Genomic DNA, 17,840 nt, shown 5'->3' on the forward strand with positions numbered 1-17,840 from the left:
CATCATTTACTGATATGAAACAAAAATTGACACTACAGGAGTAAGCCGGGGATTTGCGAGTGTGTGTGTGTGTATGTGTGTATGTGTGTGTGTGTGTGTGTGTGTGTGTGTGTACATATGTGTGTGAAGGTGGGATGTAAAAGTTTTTATATATTTAATTAATGAATTTAGGGCTAATAATTTTGCCATTTATGCCATGAATAGAAAATACTACAGAAAAAGAAAATGAAAAAAAAAAAATGTGTGCGTGTGTGTGTGTGTGTGTGTGCGTGTGTGTGTGTGTAAGTCTGCCAATACTTTTGGACAGTCTATGTATTGGGGTGATATAGTCATGTATAGAGTAAGATACTTACATATGTAATAAACAATATATTAGATTATTGTAGCTGCTTTAATGCACTGGGAGCCATGATGTCTATCACACACACACACACACACACACACACACACACACACACACACACACACACACACACACACACACACACACACACACACACACACACACACACAGTTAGATCAAGATCAGGTCGATCTTTAAAGGCAACCCAGAGCCATGCAGGTGCAGAGTATTTCGTTTGTTACGATGTGTGTGTGTGTGTGTGTGTGTGTGTGTGTGTGTGTGTGTGTGTGTGTGTGTGTGTGTGTGTGTGTGTTAATGGGCACATGCCAGCTGTGCCAATTGAGCTAATGTATGGCCCGTGTAAAGCTTTCCTGAACACCGGGAATCTCCAGCGTGGTCCAGGAGCGGCGTTCCTCTTTCCTTCCTGTGCCAGTTTTCCGTCTCTGTACGGATGCCAGAAGAAGATTAGGCTGTCGAGTGAAATCACGCTGGCGTCGACAGGAAGCTGTTAGAACGCCAAAGGCGCCATCTGTATCCGTGACAACACATCGTTCAGCGTTTGTGGAGGTGATGCTGAGCACCGGACACTCTTTAGGCAGGACACTGACCTTGGATCAGGTTCATGTTCATCACCACTTCCTGATTCCAACACAATGTGTAGTTATGTGTCGTTCTGCAGAGATGTTCAGTAGCGACCATATGGTCCTGATCATGTGGAAGCATCATGACAGACTTGTAATAAATTGTAAAGAATTTGGGGAAGGGATTCAGGTACAATCACTTAAGCACAATTAAACACACAATCCAGAATAGAGACAAGTATTCAAGATTTCAAGATTCTTACAGACATACTGGGATTATAGTATCAGGCCGAGGCGTGTCCTGAGAATCACATAAAATACAGATTAACATGGCAGAGGCAGAGCAGCATCTTCCTGTAGATGGAACAGGAAAAGAGCATCTGGTTTTATATTATGTTTTTGTGGGCCATGCATTAAAATTTTTAAGGCATTCGAGTAAACTGATGATTTGACGTCTGTCTGAACCAAAGAAATAAAAGTGAACTATCTGTAACATACTGAATTGCAGTTCATCATATTTTTTTCTATCGTATTGTATTCCATTAAATCATATCACTTTAAATAAAATCGAGATCACACTGCATTGTAACAGTGGAGAATCGTGTGGCATCGCATCAGTAGCTGCATCATGTGGATCTTTAATGTGTTGTATCGTTGACTTGGCATCGAGATGTGAATCGCATCAGCCTCAGGTATGGAGACGCACATTCCTAATATATTTATATCATCTAGTGTTTTTGTGCAAATTCTACATTTAAAAAACTGCAAAAAGTATAAATGGTTCATGAAAAATCTGAACTCAAACTCTTTTGAACTTTTTCAGCGATTTTTTCTCAAGATGTCCAGCTTTTCTCAAAAAGTCCATCCTGTTAATGTCCTTGTAAGTGAAGCTGCAAACAAATCGATTTCTTCTCCCCCGCAGTTGCTACAGATGCGGTTTGTGAGCTCTGGACTAGTGCGCTCTCTGATCATCCAATCAGAGGAGTTGAACATGCTGATGTTGTAGGATGCCTGCTAGATGGCTTTAGTGACTCCAGCTTACAATTTGATTGGTTATTCCCCTTATTACCATTACTTGGTGATCTATCACTGCCTATTCAGACCATTTACAACAGATTTTCAATGACTCTTGAGATCGTCTCTAATCATTTTTACCATTTCAAGTTTGGCCATATTGATGTAGTCCCTAAAAACTGTGTCCAGTCATAATTCAACTTCAGTTCGACCATCTTGGAAAAGGGGCTTTATTTTGGTTAAAACATTTTCTAATAATAACAAATGCTCATTGAAACATCCCTTATAATCGATTTGAATGTAAAGATATTGTCATTACTTGCACAAGGCGTAGTGCTTGGACCCCTTAATTGCTCCTTGTGGCTGTATTTGACTAAACAGTAATACAGGGGTGTTCAGCAGTGTGGGTTGTGGTTTAATGTCGTTAGAACCTAACACTCGATGCCGAGCTGGAATTCAGGGAAGTGGGCGTTTAAAACAGTTAACATTACGTTAGTAAATTGAATAATGGTGGATTACGACAAGCGTTCCTCTCCCAGCTGCTTCTCAGTGGAAATTATTATTCTATTAGATTATATCACACCCAGGTGATAGTATTTCCTGCCTCTGTTAGAATGGAAGCTCCTACACACAGTATATGAATGGAATTGTCTGTTACAGTAGGTCTTGCGTTACGAGTCACGTCTGGATTTAATCCGATATCACTAACCTGCCACTGATGTGTAGCTGGAGCTCCTGATTAACATTTAACGTTGGAACATCGACCTTAAATCATGTAGCTCACATGTAAGAAGGATATTTAATTAAGAAATTGACATATAATGTCATTTAAAAAACTCCACCAGTGAGGAGAAACAGAAGATGCGGCATAATCTCGATCAGATGTAAAAAAGGAAGTCTCGCCGTTCCGTATTCGGGCGACGCCATCGAGCTCAGTCTGAGCCGTGTTTAAGTACTTTCCTCTCTCTCTCCATTACACAGGTACCCGGTTAATGAAGCGTAAACAAAGAACGCTCTCAGGAGAATGCATTAGTTCGCACACAAACCCATCCAGGACTCTGTCAATTTCCTCACAGTCTTTTATATATTTATTTAGTATGTTTGTGTTTTACAAGGACAAACACCAGACTTCCTGATGAATTTTTCTGCTTCTTCATGGCCCCAGACCTCACAGACCTCATGTTCCTCGATGAGAACAACTCGTTTATGTTAACAAACCTTCTCGGATCTCGCTGCCGTTTTTTGACTGTTTTTCGAGCTGAAAAGATGTGCAGAATGCGGCATGATAGACAGCTGAACAAATGCTCATGAGTCAGAGCTCCATCTGAGAGATCTGAAGGCTCACTGTGGTGCAGATATAACTGAGACACGAGAGAGAGACGGAGCAGATGGGACATGCGAAAATTAACGATGTGACAGAGGTATGCGCTGAAGGACGAGTCTGAAATAAAAAGGAGTTTTAGGACAAATGAAAAAGAGACGAGAAGAGATACGACACAACGGAGATGATGGATGCATGTTAACATTACCGTTTCTATAGAAACAGCTTGTTCAGAGAAAACCTTTTGTAAGGGAATTTTATTGAACATTTCTTTTGTAGGAAGGAGTCTCCAGTGGCAGTGGTTTGTAACAGTCAGACATTAAGCAGTTAACCTCACAAATTTTCCCGTAACTATAAGAGAAATAAAGAGGGGCTGAGTTCTACCTGCTGTAGCGTAGGAGGTGGTACCAAAAACTTTGGAGACTCGATCTGTTTACAAGAAAGTACTTCATTTATCTACGTTTCCACACAATTATCTTCAAAATAGTCCCCTTGCACAGCAGTACAGCGCCCCCAGTGTTCTTCCAGAACGTGTCCTTGAAGTCTTTTTTTTAAAGCGTGTTAAACTTCTTCTGTGATTCGCGCCGGATCTCCACAACGGCGTCAGAACGGGAAGAGGGTGAAGTCCGCAGGCGCCCAATCTGTTAAGTAGTGTGGGTGCGGAAGTGAGATCGTGTGGATTGCTCTCTGACGATGTTCATGCACAAGTTGGCAAACAGTTTCAACATTTTCAGGAGTTGAGCTCATTGAAGGTCTTCCTGATCTCTCATCGTGTTCTTCCACTCACGAAATGTGCATCTCACTTGAAACACCTCGAACGACTCGTTGCAGCATCGCCATATGTCAAATGTACGTCGTGTCAAACATCTCTGTGGCAGATTTGCCCAGTTTCACACAGAATTTCACGTTTGCTCTTTGTTCTAACTCGCTGTCTGTGATAAAATCGCAGACGTGGGAACGCATGTGGGTCAGAACAGCACCAGTTACACCATTAATCTCCAAACTTTTTCATACCACTGCATACGTGAGCACAAGAACTAACATGCATTCTAGACATTTTACAACATGTAGCTATAAATGGATAAAAAGTATGGTCTTTTTTGTCATCAATGAAAATTATTATTGTTAACAAATGTTCCACACTGGTTTCGTGTGTGTGATGAGGAGTTACTGTTATTAAAGAACGTTTTTTATCTGTTTAAAAAACAAGTTTTAGTTACTGTATTATTGATATATTTTAACATGATATGGATAAATGTACTTTTGTGTAAACCCTGCCTGATTTCCTGAACTACAGAAGCATAGGGATGAATTTCATACCAGTAGCTGCGGAACATGAAACGAAATCATTTCTTTTCTTCAGCAAAACAGACGTCTGACACCGAATTGGCTTTTTTTATCGCTTAATTTCTTTATTTCCTCTGTTACATTCGTTGCTCTAACTAAAACTTTCCTTTTACTCTTCCCTCTGCACTTGGCAGCTGCGCTTTCAAAATGTTCTTCTTTCATTTCCTTTCAACAATCGCTCTCTGTTGTGAGACTAAAAAAAAATAAGAAAGTGTCTGCAGAGCTGAGGAACCCTCTTTAGCTTGGTGAAGGAGACGTTAGTACGAGGCTTAGAGCTGGGTGCGGTACTGAGCCACATCTTTTTCTCGGCCTTTCGACTTTTTATTGGCTTTTGGCTTTTGCACTCGGTCACCCAGACTAACAAAACAAAAACATTTAGAACAAAAACAAATCAATGTAAAGCAGCTGTGCAAAGATAAAGAATTTTTGAATGTAAAAATTAGTCCCTATAAGTTCATCACTAATGACCGGGCCAGTGGTGACTGTGGCAAGGAAAAATGTTGAGAAAGAAAACTTGAGAAGAACCAGAATCAGGAGGGAGGTGGTAACTTAGTGTTTAAAGCATTTTTAACTTTTAATCCAAAGGTTGTGAGTTTAAATCCCAATCACACCAAGCAACTCTTGGGCCCTTGCGCAAGGCCCTTAACCCCATATCTGCACAGTTTTATGAAGATAAAAGTAAGGGTGTCTGCCAAATACCTTCTTCTACTAAGGGAACCCATTTTTATCTGGATGGCACCTAATGTCCATTCATCATAGTTCCATCAATGTTGAGGTTTACTGTTCATAGAACTGATGGGTGCTTCCTAAAGGCTGTTGGCAATCTAGCTAGCTAACCTTTCTGTCTTTCTGTGTTCTTGATCTGTTCCTCTGAGAGAACTCTTAAAAGACTTGTAATAATTATCCAAACAACCTCAGCTAATGATAATTAAGCAATAAAACACTTCATCATGCAGTCGATGGAAAATAAATTAGTGACAGAAGTAAAAAAAAATAAATAAAAAATCAATCAACAAACAAACAAACCTCAGGACAGAAACACTTTTGTTATCTGGACGCACTGACACTGGAGACTCCTTACTTAATGTTAAATAATGTCTGCATCACAGAATCCGGGTCCCTGCAAATGTGGAGCCGTTACTATAACAACAATCATTATTATTAACATCAAAGCCTCTGTAAGCCAATCAGAACACAGATCTCATGGCAGCGTACTAAATTTCTGACCAGTCGAGTGCTTCATTTCTCTTTCACTCTTTTCGTCTGTATTCTTCTGATCCACTCGGGCAGGAACCTCATCTGCAGCTCAGATGATTCATCTCAATTTGTTTTGAATGAATGTTCAACAGGGTTCTGTGGCTCGATGCCTCTAATTGCTGTACTCATTCCTATTACAGAGCTGAGGCGTGACACGGCCGGCGCCATTAATCACACCGCAACACACGCCAACCACTCGGCCTAAACAAACACCACATGCTAACACTCGAGATGCTTTCATGAGCACTCGCACCAGCATCTGGTCCACTCCTGCTTATGACTGAACATCCAACAGAAGCTGTAGACATGTCTGCTCGGTTTCCATTCACAGCAACCAACGCTTTGGTAGAACAATTAGCAAACAATTTTTAATGACAGATGATCATGACAGAGGTTCCATTATGTTCTCACAAGCTTTTATTTAACTGCCATCTTAGAACTTATTCCATCATCTGCTTACCATAAGACAATCCTGAATTCTGAGAAACCTTTGAGGAACTATTGGGTACTGGATGTATGAAGTAGCTGCATTCACAACCAGTGCAACTGAAAAGATAAAGGTTCTTCACTGGTTCCAAAATATTTGTTTTTTAGGGCATCCTGAAGAATCCCTTTAGAATCGATGAAGATCTCAGTAAGAGGATACATTTAGAAAGAATGGTATTGCAGAGAAGCCTTCTAGATCTTTTTATTTTTTTAATAAATATAATTTAATAAATATAATTCTCTGGTTTTTCAACCGGTTCTTCTCCTAAACAATCCTTGAAGGTGCCAGAATTAACTTTGACAAGGTTTTCCTCAATGGGTTCCGATCACAATGTCTGATGCTTTTGGGTTTCAGGTTTAGATGTTCTTTCTGAAGGGTGCTTAGACCACCTACAAAAATGTAAAATGTTTTCTTCAGTTGTTTTCCTTCTCTGTGATAAACCTTTAAAGGTTTTAGGTTCCTCAGTATGTTCTAACCCTAACCCTAACCCTAACCCTAACCCTAACCCTACTTCCCCTAAGTCAGAGAGCTACAGTAGTTTTGAGTCTTGAGCAAAATCCACAACTTAAAGCTGAATTTGATTCTTCTAATGTAAAGTGAGATCTGCAGGTTTCAAGCACCTTTTGCTAACAGAAACCCAAATTTTTGGTTCTGGCGTAATTTTACCACAACAATTAAACCAGTTACATTAGAACAGTTCTAAATCTTCTGTGGTTCTTATCAACTCCATTGAACAGAAATCTTCAGAAATGCTTAGAACTCTATATGCAAATGAATGATAATAATTGAACCCACACCCAGATGTTTCCGTTTCTCTCTGTATCTCTAACTGCTTGAATGGTTCAGGGGTTTTTTGTTTTTTGGCTCAGCTGCCATACACGTTAGCTCTCCTTCCTCAGTATCAAAATCAAGTCACAAAAACTCCAAATGAATAATTGAAAAAGTTTTCTTTCTTTCTAACCTGTGTGGGTTTTCCTTCTCTGGCCCGAGGCTTTTCTTCTGCACAACTCATTCAGTTCCTCCTGCGTTCTGGTGCCATTTAAAAATGAATAACGTTCTTAGAAGAAAAAGAAAAGCGCAGTGAATTTTAAAAAGGACCGTTAGCATTGCACGCTGCATACTAAACGGCGCTAAGCTATCAGGCTGCTTTTTTTATACGAAAACGCAGCATCCAAAACCCTCCTATTTTATCATTGACTTAAATTTGATAGCAGTGAGAGTTTCAGAGCTTGCAAAAGATTTTACAGCCATGAAAATGAAGCTCAGTTATTAGCAAAACCATCAACGCCGATGAAAAGAAGAAGGAGGGGAGGCATGAAACGTCAACTTCTTCTAAAAATCATTTAAAACACTAAATAAGTTTAAATATAACATATTTCACATTAAAACTAATAAAAAATGAAACAGAAATATGGTCATTTCATAAGTATAAAATAATATTTTGAGAAATATTTTAGTCATATTTAAGCTCAGTTAAATCTTTCAGAGTATTTTGACACTTTTCTATTATAAAATGGATAGCAATTAATTAATTAATTAATTAATGTATTTATTAATTAATCAATCAACCAATCAACTAAACAACTATTTAAGTAGAAATTTATTAATAATTCAATTTTTTATTAATTATCTACATACACATATTTGGTTAATTAATACCAAGATTGGGTCCCTGAATTTATATATAATCTTAAATGAAAATATATAATAATGTACATATCTTGCGAGGGAGAGAAGGTGGAAAAACAGAGGGACTAAAAGAAAGAGCGGTAGAGAGAGAAAAGATGAGTGGGAGAGAAAGAGAGAGATTTTGTTTGCTTCACTTGATCTGTCACTTCAGCTTCATTTCTTCTGTTCTGTTTGCTAGGCGTCTGGAGAAAGTCCCATGTGGTCATTATAGGATTAAGGATGGGATGATTTTCTGTCACTCCTTTGATTAATCCTCTTTTCTGTCCTCAGTGTTCTTCTCACACCACCCTGATGACGTTCTCTGTTCAGGAACATGCTCCAGTAGGTGGTCGGTTTTATCCGTGCTACATGAAATCAGCCGTGTTTAGCAGCAGTGATGCAACAAAACAATGATGATTAAGAAGAAAAGTAAACGTTATAGAATTTAAAGACATTATTTAAAAAATCATCACCACCACCACCATCATCATCACTATCATCATCATCATCATCACCACCACCACCACCATCATCATCACTATCATGATAATCATCACCAGCACCATCATCATCACCATCATCATCACTATCATCATGACTATAATCACGTCATCACCATCATCATCACCACCATCATCATCACTATCATCATCATCATCATCATCATTACCACCATCTTCATCACTATCATCATCACCACCATCATCATCAGTATCATCATCATCATTACCACCATCTTCATCACTATCATCATCATCATCATCATCATCATCACCAGCACCATCATCATCACCATCATCATCACTATAGCCATCATCATCACCATCATCATCACTATCATCATGACTATAATCATCATCATCGTCATCATCATCATCACCATCATCATCACCATCATCATCATGACTATAATCATCATCATTATTACCATCATCATCACCATCATCATCACCATCATCATCATCATCATCATCACCATCATCATCACTATCATCATGACTATAATCATCATCATCATCATCATCATCATCATCACCATCATCATCACCATCATCATCATGACTATAATCATCATCATCATCATCTTTATCATCAGTCAGTATTTGAGGTGAAAGACAGAGTGATGTTACAGTGAGTGGGTTCTGGATTTACTCACTAAGATCAGTGTCTCTGACAAAAGCCCATTATCCGATGTGTTAGTGTGGCATGTGTATGTGTGTGTACAATATGTGTGTGTGTGTGTGTGTGTGTGTGTGTGTGTGTGTGTGTGTGTGTAGCATGGTCTCCGAGGGTATTTAGCCCTGCAGCGAGCCATTGAGTCCAAATTACTAAACTTACTTAAATGCCGAGGCATAAATTCGATGGCTGTGCGTTTAGAGCGCGGCACTTAGGCTTGAGAAATATCCATGAGAAAGAAATAAAGAAGACGCTTTGAGATGTTCTGAAACCCATCCGAAGGATTTATGAGGACTTTCTTTCACGATCAGCACCGTTATGATGGAGCTAAATGAATTCGCTGGAAAAACGGACAGCCTCGTTAATAGTCGATGATATCCGATGTGTCCAAACTGTTCCCGCCATGTTCTCATCTGTTGTACTCGAGATAACTTTTCTGATAGTTTTTAGAATTAATCCCTGAAATTCTGCGAGATCTAAAAAAAAATTAACACAAACACATGACTTTGCTTCACACCACGACGTTTGGTTCCATCAAGAGTGAAGACGACCGCTTTCCTCCTAATATAATTCTAACAAATGCCTTGATTGCTAGCCATGGTCCTGAAATGATCACCCGCTTGTTCTCAAGGCATCTAATGATTTCTCACACTGTAGTAACACGTCATGGTTGTGAGTTGACAGCGGGGTCGGGGTGTGAGGCAATCGGGGTGAAGAGGTGTTGAAGATTTATTGCGCTGTGTAATGGGCCGTTAGACAGCAGACCACCCCGAGGAAGGTGGAATATTGACGGTCAGCGCTGTGATCATGCTAAAGGTCTTTTGCTTGCCCTGCTGCACATGTAGCATGCTAATCTGGCTACATGGTGCATGGCAGTCAGACAACAAAAATTCTGAATATTTTTGCAAAAAAATTCTAAAGTGTAAAACATGAGATAAATATTCAATCTGAAACCTGGAAACAAATTTATTTGGAAAGAGACACAGTTACAGCTCTGGTTTCCGGCTTGCTAATGCTCAGTTTTGCCCCCAGTGGAGATTTATTAGGTCATCTGGTCATGTAAGAGTGATAATCCAGCATTAGAATAGCTTAAGCTTTTACACCTAGTCATGGATTATCAATTTATTCTGTACCATGGTCACTTCCCAGCATTGAGGATTTCACGCTGTAATTGATTTAAATGCATCAAAATAATACTTCATTTTCATATCACATTTAGTCACCATTCGCTGTTATAAGAACCTCCACTTGTTTGGAAAGATGTTCCTCCAGATTGTATGGAGATTCATTTAGCCACAAGGATGTGCATTAGTAAAGTCAGGTACTGATGTAGGAGAGGTTGCTGGGGTGCAGTCAGCGTTTACATTCATTCTGTTCAATAGGGCTGGAGCTCCATAGCAGGAGATCTTCCACACACATTCAACCCATGTAAAGCAGATCTTCATGGAGCTGGCTTTGTGCACAAAGGCATTGCTGGAACAGGTCTAGATCTCCTACCTGAAGCGAAGGAAAAATTTTCAATAAAGACCTCCTATACAGCTGTGTGCCTCCAACGTGTACGGTTGGAAAATGTGGGTGTCCCAATACTTTTGACTAAAATAAATACTCTATTTATTTAATTAGTTGTTTGTTTGTCTGTTTGGATTGTAAACAAAATGGTAAAAAAACATGGAATGTACGGTTTAGTAAAATAATACACCTTTGCTTCCTCTGACACTGGAGACTTCTTCCAGAATACTCAATGTTACTATGGAAACGAGCTGCTACTATGGAAACGATAACGTATTAGTTTGAATATAAACCGTAAGCGCTACCCAAAGAGCTGCTGATATAGGAAACGAACTTCTGACGAATCAGAATCCAAAACTTAATACGTAATAGTAGCTACTTGCAAATTGAATAGTCGTTACAGATTTGTTGTTTCAGGCTTTCTGCAAGTGCCATTTGTTTTCCATACATTAATTTTACAAAACTCACTGAAATTATATGAAACATTCTGTTCTTTCCCATTAGAGACCCCGAGCTCGGGATCACTGAGCTTTTAGCGGCGATAGTGACCGGAGCGATGGAGCCCGGGATTAACGGAAACCCTCAGTAGCTCAGAACCAGCACAGCCTCGGAAATAGATTGTGCAGCACCGCATCCATCCATCATGTCTGAATAATGCCCTGGTGTGGAATTTCAATGCGATATTAATCCCCGGACCAGAAAGATATGAAGCACAGCGGCCGTGGACCTAATTACAAAAGTGATGGAGAGCCGGAGCGTGAAAAGATTCTGGATGCATCTAATATGATCGAGTATTAATCACGGCAGGCTGTTCACGCGCTCTGCATCGCACCGAGCCAAAAATGTGATGAAACAAAACAGGAAGTGCAGTGGCTTCATCTAAAAAAAATAGTAAAAGGTTTGTCTGGCATGTCAGTTCAATCAAAACAGCTGTCCTCGCAGGATCCTCATGATTAGTTACAGGAGGAATGCACTGAGGAATCATTATCGATATTTTTCCTCTCGTTTTGTGGAGACTGAAATGACACCAGTGCCTCTGACGCCCACTTTTGCCCCCGTGTCTGGTGACAGACGCATCGTTTTTCCATCTGACTCACCACCCTGTGAATTATACCCTCATATTCGGCAGCGATTTGGCGCCGATTTTTCTCCCTCTGACATCTGATGCGTGCTCAGCCATGCAATTCAATTTCTCGCTGAGGAACAAATGAAAAGGGATATCTCCCTCGTTCTGATGCAGATAGATTCCTATTGGCATGCGTCCACAGGGACATCGTTTATTTCCTAAATAAACGCCTCCCTGATGGCAGCAGATCTGATGAATGACAAGAAACTTTGAGGCAATGAAAGGTAGCAGGAGGCAGGCTGTGCAATCACTCGAAACGCATCATCTCAAAGAGTCTAATCTCACAGAATTAGACTTTATATGGCACTGACTGGAGCTCAGAGCGCTCCCTGGATACGTTTCCATCCAAACATCTCACCAGTGATTCCTGAACAGATGATTTGTGTGGCTTTCCATCAATATCAGTTGAAGACACTTTCTTTTTTTTTTTTTTTTTTTTATAATTCCTTATTTAGCCGCTATTTTAGCATAAATAACGTAATCCTGCATTTAAAATAACGAGTATCAAGCTGCTTCATGCATGTGGGTGGTGTAGCATTTCATTTATTTAAGTATTAATTGCTGACTCAGCTACAATTTTAGTTTAGATTAGCCAAGCAACCTAGCAATACTACATTCACCAGATTCACTAATGATCTCACATAAAAAACACATATAAATATTTGTTTTTATTTCGAATTATTAAACACGATACGAAAAACGCTCTGAAAAAAGTAGGTTTTTTTCTGTAAATTCTGTCAGATGATTCGATTCCTAAACGTCTGCTCTAAATCCTCGAGCCTTGTTTTTACGCTGGAGCTCACTGTACATTGTGGTGCAGTTATCTGATGGTGGAAAAGTGTTTGTAGGGATGTGATAAGGAGAAAAAGAAAGGATCCGAAATAAAAAAGTAAGGAATAATCAGGCATAAGGAAGCCCATCTGGTGCAATTTATCCTTCTTGGGAAACAGTTTTGAGAGGAATCACGTGATACTTCATCATTAAAGATGATTTTTCATGTGTTGCGTTTTATTTTGCATGTTTCAGCTCGTGTTCCTGACAGAACTCGTTGTGGTAATGGCGCTAATTAGAGCTGCGCTTAGCATTGTGCTGTGCGCTAGCGTTGGTAGCGTTTCTCAGTCTGGATGCTTTACTCCCACTCCGCTGAGAGGGGATAAGAGGGGTTTTTTATCAGCTCATTAACGAGGGCTTCATTAGGGTAAAACGAGCGTGCTAGAAGAGGAAAACACACTGCAATGCCATTAGCCACGATGAGAGACTGAAATATTGGCAGGAAAATGATTCATTTGTGTTTAATTACACCAGGAGATGTGTTCCTGCGCCGGCTCTCCAGCACGGCTGTCAGACTCGGTTTAGCTAAAGGGTCAGCTCGTACTTACGCAAATGTCAAGTTGGATGAAGCAGAAAAAAGGATATTTCCTATTGACCAATGACACTAATGCTTCTTAAATGTGTATTATCATTGATTGGAATTGATCCTGGTTAAAAACATTTATTTTCTTAATTCTTCAGTGATCCTGACCCTCTTCTGCTCTCTGGAGCTTCTGGATGAAGTTCTCATTAGATGGAAACCACTCACTGCTGCTGACGATGGCCTCCATATGGACATTACATTACTGTGGAAGGTAAACTCTCAGTAACCATGCCAACGGCTTTGAACTACAATTTCCAAGAACAGTTTTTCCACTCGAGTCTCTGACAGTGAACAGCTGATCAGCTCAACAATAATGAACCATAAAGAACGAATATACGGTGTCTAGATAAAGATGGGTTCTGCTTTGGTGTCTGGTTCCTCTCAAGGTTTCTTCCTCACATCCTCCGGCTTGCTCATTTGGGCCAAACTTATTAATTATTGAATACATTTTTAAAACATGTATTCCAAACTTTTTATTTCTGTACATTGTTAAAAGCACAAAACATACATCATCATCATCATCATCATCATCATCATCATCATCATAACTGGTGACATCATCATATCATTACAGCTTATTAAATCATATATTGATTCGTATTAAATCGTATCGTATCATATCATTTCGCAACGCATTGTATCTCATCGAAACATATATCACATGGTATTGTATAATATTTAATGGCACCATTATTATCCGATGATTTATCGTGTCATATTGCTCCTTATCATATCAATAATTTATTTTGTCATATTGCATCGCATCGAATTGTATTGTATCAAATCATTTCATATCATATCGTGTCGTATCATATAATGTATCATATCGTATTGCGTTGCATCGTATATTACATCATATCATATCGTATCATAATGTATTGTATCGTATCGTATCACACTGTACCATATTGTACCCTGTAGTATCTAATCTACTAATTGTATCAAATTGTATTGTATTATATCGTATCCAATCACGTATCGTATCATTTTGACGCAGATTCAGTTTTATTACTTTTTTGCACATTAAAGGAGACTAGAATTTACTTTGTATTAAACTGCAGTCTCAGTCTTTCAGCTCTAATGACTGCATGGTTTACTGTAACTGTGATCTTCTCACATCAAATGTTACAGTATTTAGTTCAAAACAAAAAATCTGCTTTACTTATTTTTAATTGTTGTTACAACATGAAAAAAGAGAAGCCTGTAAGACAATTAAAAAACATCAAGCTCGCTGCTGTTGAATCTGAAGAGTTTTATTTAAAAGTGATTCCAAAATCAAGGGTATTTCTTCTGTTTCTTAAAAAAAACAAACACAATATGCACTTTAGATTTCAATCACAAAGATGCTGAAAGTGTACGTAGCCATAGAAACTATTTATTTCCATGCTCTCGGCTTCATCCGATTTTTTTCATTAGTTTTCAAAAATTTTAATTAATTAATAAAATACAGATCAATTTTTTTGCGCCTGTGTCCACACTAATTTGGCTGTGGTTTGTTTTATATTACATTAAATTACGTACAGTATAATATTCGAACCCTGCGTGTGCGTCATGCTCGTGGATGTCTGAGGAGAAGAAAATGTCTTTCGACCCATGCATGATGATGTGAAATTAAATTTGTGAGAATCCATATTTATTGTGAGTAACCTAACATGATACGGACGGAATTAATATCCGGATATTGTTTCTTATTCGCATATCAGGCAATCCGAAAATTTCTATTTTCATCACCATGTGAAGTAATATCTTCTGTTCACACCTCTGCAGCGTCTCAATCTTCTCTTCGTGATGAATAATAATGTGAGTCGCAGCTTCATTCCTGTTCGATCGTCCAACTGTAATACTTCTGAACAAAAACAAAGGAGGAGGATTTCTTCTGAAATGTTTTAATGGTTCCAGATTTTGGAAAATGAAAACCCTGCGTTCTTGCACTAACAATAAAACCGGAGATGGCAAAAGTCCACACATCCTTCACTTAAGTAGAAGTGCAGACCTTCATGTTTTAAAAGACATGTTTTAGAAGAAGTTTGGGCTCTGACATGTACTTAAGTAAGTAGCTTTTACTACTATCTATTTTAGTGTCACGCTGGTAACTTATAACTTTATGGCACATTTTTATCTGTTCTAAATGTATCTTAAATAATACTTTTTAATACTCGAATCAACATGGACAAATATTGACGCTTTATGCAAATGTATGTTAATTTTGAGTGAAAAAGAAAATTAACATAGAGCATGAACACAAAATAATCTTATCAACGTTTTAAAGTAATTATGGTGTTTTAAATGCCATAAATGATCAGGACACCAAAAAGAACCTTTGCTATGTTTCCATACGGACGGTAAATGAGGTGACACAGGAGACACTGTACCTCTTTTAACTTTCATACAGATTACAGAATCAGAGAATATTTGTTTGATGTGAATTGGTTAATTTAAAAGAAGACATTTCAAGTTTTCTATTTATATATTTATTATGTGTGTGAGGAAAATATTCTTTGAGATTCGGGTTGTTTTGTTTAAGCGTCTGTGAAGAGAGATGACATACAGTAGAGAGTCTGTTTTCTTTATTTAACCTTTACGGATACAAATGATGAATTGCTCTTATCTGTACGATTAACAAAAATAGAACACAGTAATTTAACTTTGTTTCAGCTTTAGGAGGAAAAAATGTGACAAAACGCGTCGCCGCTTTGGTAGACCCCAAGAGGGTTCATTTGTATCGTGGCGGATTTGGTGCTGATTTGAGACTCAGCCCGTCAGTAAAACAAATGTTTACTGATTCAATAAAATTTAATGAAAAAAAAATTAATGAGTGAAAGTAAAATACTGATACCAGAAAAATCTACTTAATTACCATTACAAAGTATTTGTACTTCATTACTTTCCACTTCTGACATTTTGTGCACTGATTCCGCAGTTAAATATTCAACAAAGAACAGGATTCATCAACCTGAAGTTCATTATTTTCCTACAACAGCTGCTGTTTTACTCCTCATACACCACCGCAACTTATCCACAATCACAAATCATACATTTATTCTTACATTTGCTGTCGTGGAACATCTGCCAAATGAGTTCTCATTCACACGGGACACGGAGAAGGAAGAGCTCAGTGGTTAAGATGTTTGGCTTCTGATTGAAAGGTTGTGAGTTTAAATCCCAGCACCATTAAACTGCCCCTTTAGGGCCCTTAAACAGGACCCTTCAATCTCAATGGCTCAGTTAAATAAAAAAAGATAAAATATAAGCCACTCTAGATTAAGGCATCTGCTGAATGATGTAAATGTTACCATTTTGTCCTGCAGATTGTTTTCCAAAAACTGAAAAAAGTATAATTTTTGGAGAAAAATTCATAAATATTAAAGAAACAGAAATGATCGTTATAGAAAATGTGCCTGCAACTGAACTGCTGCAGTAGAAATAAAAACGTACTGATATAAATGATAACAAATGAATTGAATTGTATAATCCTGTCATTTTTAGCTGCACTTATCATCAGAGCTGCTGTTCCAGAAAACTTATTAACACCTCCTGACCAATCACTTGTTCTGGTTTTGTCACCTTGTCATCATGACCAGGCCATGCTGAGGATCCAGGAGTCACTTCCTGCTGTGACTCCGCCCCCGGTGTTTGAAGTTCTCTCTCTGCTGCTCTGAGTGATGGTCAGGTGTTGATTATTTCACTGCTGCCTCTTTCTTCTTTATCTCCTGCACCTGTGTGGAGGCTGGGATGAAAACAGGACTGAGCTCTTCTCAACATCCATCATTTTCTCAACATGGTTTTAACATGCACCTGAAGCCCTGAGCATTTTTTTTGCCGTTTTTGATCCTCGAATGCTTTAACACTTCACTTGTCTTAACCTCAGCCTTTATTCTCTGTAATCAGTGGAGCTGCAAAGAACATCAGTGTTTTTCCAAAACTCGGCTCTGCTCCAAAGCTCACGGGCCACGGCTCGTCAGGAAATGACAGGGAGAAGCTGAACTTGTTGATGATGTTGATGATGATGACGACGACGATGATGATAATGTTATTGATGATGTTGAACATTAATTAGTGTAGTAAAGCAGGGGAATAAACAGGATGTTTTAGCAATTTATGAATCCTCAATAATGAACTCTCTTTTAGATCAAAACAGTGATAATAAATCAATGAAAAGTGCAAAAGTTTATATCCCCCAATGTTTTAGGAGTGAACAAGAAAATAAAACACACAAATATGTTTTTGTTTAAAAACAAATCTTTTTCTTTTAGTTTTCACACTGAGACGACGTTTTCGGTCAACGTAGACGTAGCTTTTAGAAAACGCTCTCCGACGTGGATAAATTTGAAAACGCCTCATCACAGAATTGATGAATTTCGCATCACAGTGTGAACTGTGTGAAAACGTAAGCTTTTGAAAACGATGATGCATTTTTATTTATTGCCGCGACATTTTAAAGAGCCGGAATGTAAATAAACAGAAGGCGGAAAATCGGGGCATTTTGAGATGAAAACTAGTTTTAAAAAGCTACCTGGAGAAGTGTAGATGTAGCTTCACTACGTAGCTTGCACTTTAGATAAAGACATTTTGAGCTAAGGCAAATATATCTAATATT

Source organism: Silurus aristotelis, assembly GCF_946808225.1.
Source record: "Silurus aristotelis genome assembly, chromosome: 22".
Lineage (NCBI taxonomy): Eukaryota > Metazoa > Chordata > Actinopteri > Siluriformes > Siluridae > Silurus > Silurus aristotelis.